General features: G+C 35.9%; 1 pseudogene; it reads left to right on the top strand.

Annotated features, from left to right (window-relative positions):
- LOC129292387 (3-oxoacyl-[acyl-carrier-protein] reductase 4-like) lies at window positions 1-3,638 on the top strand (annotated as a pseudogene).
- The last annotated feature ends 2,300 nt before the right edge of the window (window positions 3,639-5,938 follow it).

Genomic DNA, 5,938 nt, shown 5'->3' with positions numbered 1-5,938 from the left:
CATTTTCACAGTTTTGAGCTTTTCGGTGTTATCATGGCTTCTTTTACCGCTTCCAATACTGTGGCTTTCAAAGCCGCCGGTTTCTCAGGGAAGTTTGGTGGCATCGTTAACACCAAAGCCTGTCAGCTGCACCAATGCTCTCCAATCCATGGAGCCAAAGTGGGTCAGCTTCGTCCCTTTTGGGTCTTCACTGCAGATCGAACGCTTCATCAAGCTTGTCTGGTAAGGATCTCCCACTTTTCTCATTTCTGCCTTCCGTTTTAGTCTTTGAATTGGTCTCTTCTCGCTTAAGGTGAAGCAAAGCATGTCCACATTAGTGTCCAAACATCGGAAATTTATGTGGGAATGGGATTGTTTGTCTTTGCTTGACGTTTCGTTTGAGTTTTTCGTTTTTAATTGGTAAGCTCAGGTATAAGAGCCCATGCTGCTACTCTCGAGGAAGCAGGAACTCGTAGGGCCCAGAATGTGGTGGCTCCTGTTGTTATTGTGACAGGAGCATCCAGAGGTATTGGCCGAGCAATTGCATTGACTTTGGGTAAAGCAGGTTGCAAGGTTAGTGCCTTAGTGGTAGGAAAAAAAAAAAGCATTTGCCTCATTATTTTTTAGCTGTAACTGCTACAGATTTGGTATATTCAAGAAAAACAGTTCTTCAGTTTGGAAACAAAAAATTGTTTTTTTTTCATGCGCTGTAAAGTGGCATGGTAAATCTGGAATGGTATTTTTTTGCTGTCAAATTAACTTTGGTAAGTCAAGTTGATCTTGATCATTTTTTGGCAATTAAATTCAGAGGCTTAGGGAGGAAGAAGGAGCTTAAACTTTGTTGGTAGTGTGCTAATTTTGCTGGCTTGTCGTGTTTTTAGCTAGCTGGAGAAAAATGAGAGACTTTATTACCAAGTCTGTTCATGTTATCATATGAGCTTTAAGTCTGCCCATAAAGTTTTTGGCCTTTCTATTGTAGGTTCTGGTTAATTATGCAAGGTCATCCAAGGAAGCAGAGGAGGTTTCCGAGGAGGTAGAGAACTGCCTTTATAAATACCTATATTGGGACCTTGCTGCACCATACTCATACTAGATTTTGTCAAGTATTGTTGGTCAGCAAATTATTGCCACTTGTTAGATTTTTGTGCCAATCTGGTACTGGAGTGATCTGTATGTACTTTTTACAAAACACAAGTCTGAAGATCTCATGCAATTTACGTCCATACATTTTCTTTCATGCAATATTACTTAGGAACTCAGATAGCCTACAAACAATGCCGTTCAACTCTTAATTTTGTTTATGAAGATCAGCATAATCCTTAAGTGTCAAATGTTTATCATGGATATAAGTTAAAGCTAGATGTTGGTATTATTTATAAATCCACAGCTGTTTGATGTTCTTCTTTTGCTCTTCCCCAGAAGAAAGGGATGCACTTTTAGTGCTAAGGAGGCGAGTGCATGATTTGTTCAATTTAATGTCTATATATGATATTGAGCAATACTTTTTTCTGCTTCCATTCCCCAAAAGGTTATTTATTGTTAAGTGAATCTTTGTTTTCAGTTTCAGTTTCAGTTTCAGGATCTTTTACTGTTAACATATGTAATTTGTGCTTTAGAAAGTTTATGCAGGCTGATTTGATGAGGAAAAAAATTCCATTTCCGAAAGGAAAATTCTGTGCACTATTTTCCATGTATAATTTTGACGTTTAATGTCATTTTCATTCTTGTTCTTTCAATCCTACAAACTCATACAAACTCATGCTTGATATCATGGTTGACATATTGTAATCATGAATCAGCTCTTATCATCTGTGTTATTTGACCCAGTGCTTCAGACATTACTGATTGACTGTATTTTGTAAGTACATTTGATTATTTTTTGCAGATTGAGGCACTTGGCGGACAGGCTCTTACATTTGGTGGAGATGTTTCTAAGGAAGCTGACGCGGAGTCTATGATCAAAACTGTGAGAAAATATTCATGATCAGCTTATATTTTCCTACCGAGGCAGCTTTATGACTTTCAAATTTGCAGGCAGTAGACGCTTGGGGAACTGTTGATGTGTTAGTCAATAATGCTGGTAACTTGGATTAGAGATCTGGTGCTAGTACCTTCCAGTTGTGAACGTTATACTGAAATAAGGAATCCCAATTTCAGGAATCACTAGAGATGGTTTGCTAATGAGAATGAAGACATCTCAATGGCAGGAAGTCATTGATCTGAATCTCACTGGTGTTTTTCTCTGCACACAAGTAAGTATCTTAACAGTTTGATTTCATGTTAATTAACTTGATCTTCTGTTTTTCAGCTAGACTGGTTTTTCTTTTGCAGGCAGCGGCCAAAATTATGATGAAGAAGAAAAAGGTGACATCTCACCTCATCATCATCATTATTATTTTCACTTTTTTGTGAGGATGTGGATGTTGTTGACGGAACCTTTTGGCCTTCATTCTGTTTGCCCTCTCTGTCAATTCATCAGTTTCTTACTTCTTGTCTTCAGTCTCTTTTCTGACACTTCCCTTTACTGTGAACAACATATGTTAATCATGATGTTTGTGTAAGTTACCGTAGTTATATATAATATATATATATATATTTCTTTTTTTTTTGAATATTGGGGGACATTATATTTATACTTGATAATATGTCTGAAAGTTAAATCCTTGATCTTGTAATAGTCAGTCCGTTGCTTTCCTACTCCATGATTTGCAAGATACCAGCAAGTGGTTTCTAAAGCTTTCAACCTGCGTATCTAAGTCTTCTACTATTATTTCAGGGAAGGATAATTAATATTGCATCAGTTGTTGGTCTCATTGGAAATGTGGTCAAGCTAATTATAGTGCTGCAAAAGCAGGAGTTATTGGCCTGACAAAAACTGTTGCAAGGGAATATGCTGGAAGAAACATCAACGTAATTCTCTAAAATCTTCAAGTATTTCTGCCTTAGTATCAAAGATTCAAGTTTCCAGTTGATGATTTATAACCCAGCATTTCCTTCCAGGTTAATGCGGTTGCCCCTGGGTTTATTGCATCTGACATGACTGCCAAACTAGGACCTGACATTGAGAAAAAATTTTTGGAGGCAATTCCTTTGGGTGAGTCATCAGTGATCCAAATATATATATATATATATTTCAGGCTCTGGAGAAAGAAAATATCTAAATGTAATTTTTACTTGATAAGTAATTTAAGACAATCTTGATAAATTAACTCATTCCACTTGGATTCAGGAAGATATGGCCAACCTGAAGAAGTCGCTGGCCTGGTGGAATTCTTGGCTCTTGATCCTGCTGCCAGTTACATCACTGGACAGGTGAGCTTATATACTGCCTTTATTGTTCTAAAAACTAATTTTTCTCGCTTAAACTAAACCAATTTATGGCATGCTAGGATACCAGATGAGCTAAGTCTTATAATTGCTTGTCAATATGTATTTTTAAAGCTATTTGACTGGATCAAATTGAGCATTGTTGTATCCAATTTAAGAGCAGCTCTCTCGATTGGGGCCTAATTTAGATTTCTATGGTTGCCTGTATTCCTCTTTTATTCATCATTTGAGTATGTAGTTAGATCAAAGTTGCTGTGTTCCAGGTATTGACCATAGATGGAGGGATGGTGATGGAGCAAATCTGGTTCACTAATATCTACACTACGTCCTAATTCGTCCTACTGGCCACAGAATCTAGAATTCCGCTTTGTGGCATTTGTGTGGTATTTCATTTTATGATAGTTTTTCCCTTAGATTGTATTGGAGCTGTTGTTGAGCTTAGCATATTTTTAATCTCAACTTAATTACTTAAAGAATTAGCAATATGTTGTTAGAGCTCAGCTGTGCAGTTAACTTTGAATAATATTTTTATTTAAGATATATCATACATGATGTAAGAGGAGATTCCGAATATAACATTCAATTTGTGATATATGTGATGCTTGGTAGGGTATAAGATAGAAATAGAAGTCTCAATTGAAGTTGAAACACTTTTATTAGGGTGTGCAAAGAACTGTATCTTTCAAGAATTTTATTGGTTTCCTGTTAGAAAAATCGGTGGAATTCTTTTCTAATGTTGATGTGGCCATGTCCATATCTAATGTTACACTAAAGAAACAAAAAATCCTTAGATTTATATTCCTCACAACAACCGAAAAAAAAAAATCACTGGGACACTTACTTTGATCAAAGCAACTAATTTGTTTAATAATATAATCGCAATTAAATAAGTACTTGCCTGATATAAAATAGTTAACTATGCAAATTTAATAAATTGTAAAAAAAACAAAACAACTTAATAAGAAATAAATTATTAAAAATAGAATATATTCACACAATAACTTTCTAAGCTCAACTAATTTATAGACGACAATTCAATTTCAAATAAAATAAAGTTCCACTAAACTAAGGATTTACTAAGTCACAGTAATAAAAATCCCACTGAACTAAATCATTCTCTTTGAATATTCATAAGAAGACCTAATCCTACTCTTCATTCTACCTTCCTAACACCACAATATAATATCTTGTTCTTTATAGGGGCGTCATCACAGAGAATACACATATTTTTCTCAATAGCTCATCATATCAACATGGCTCAGGCAATCTCCAAGTAAAAATGTGAGATCCCAGTACCCTGTTTCTGTGCAGTTCATGAGAAGAACGTGTAGTCCTTTGCTGAAGGATGATATTCCTCAAAGCACCAATTGGGGATAGCGTCATCAGCAGAAGACCAAGCACGATGCAGGTCTGTTTAAAACGTTACATGAGCAGAACAGCATAAGTATATTGAATCAGAAAAATGATCACTTGAACAAGATTGGATTTTCACAGTAATATCAATTTAAAACTTACCCAATTCACTGTCCATGATAAGGAAAGGCTTAGGTTTGTAGAGCTTAAGCCACATGATACAGGGAAGCTGCAAAAAACAGAACTAGACTTAGCAGATGGCTTAATCCATTGCTTCTAGCATACTTGAAAGATGTATTAAGTTAATCTCATGATGAGATCCTATGTGACGTCCTAAGGGGCATGTAGCCCAATTTGCCTCCTCACCTCCTCCAAGTGAAAAAGTGTATTGGACCTCCAATGGCATGTAATTGGGCTCCAAATACACATATAATTCTTGGATATGGATTTCTTTTTTGAACTTCCCTCTACATAAATGACTTGGCATTGAATGTCTTGATGACATGGCATGCCGCGTAGGATCTCATCATCTCATATTTGTAATTAATTCTTTATTATCTTTTTCACCGTAATATACAAGGTAATGGGTGGATAATAATTTGTGAAAAGATAAATTAGGGTGTACTTACAAGTATGATGTTGGAGCAAAGGCAAAACCTCCTAGGAATCCAAGAAGTGAACCAAAGAAGGGGACAGCTATGGCAACGACGAGCATTGTTATCGCTGCAAAAATAATGATAATAATAAATGTAAGTATAATTAACAGTTTTGATTAGATAGCATTATGTTCCATAAAATGAATGCATATTAAAGCTGTTTCAGAACTCTTTTAGAATTTGTGAAATTGGTGAAGTTGAACATAAGCTAATACCCCCTCCAGATCTTTTCACTTGAGATTTAAAGAACTGTTGTGAAGGAATGCACATACAAGTGATTTGCATACCGACATATACAGTGCGAGAAACGAAGCGGAGGATGGAGGAAGGGGGAAGCTTCAATTTGACCACCATGAAGGTTTCCATCATATCAAACACCGGCATTGCAAACACCTGTTTGTTGTCATTGCATTTAACAGCATAAGACAATTTTAACCTTAAAAAAATACTACGATTCTAGATAGATAAGTTAATCACAATAATATATAATAAAATTCATCTGTTATTCACCGCAAAGTCAAATCACTTGAATAAAGTACTATTGGTCTCAATCAACTTCGATTCTGAATGCTTGTATTGGAGAGAGAGAGAGGAGAGAGAGAGAGAGAGAGAGAGAGAGAGAG

Source organism: Prosopis cineraria, unplaced genomic scaffold (assembly GCF_029017545.1).
Source record: "Prosopis cineraria cultivar Desert tree isolate PC_DT_omini unplaced genomic scaffold, ASM2901754v1 PC14, whole genome shotgun sequence".
Taxonomy (NCBI): Eukaryota; Viridiplantae; Streptophyta; class Magnoliopsida; order Fabales; family Fabaceae; genus Prosopis; species Prosopis cineraria.
This window is presented reverse-complemented; position numbering and strand designations above follow the sequence as displayed.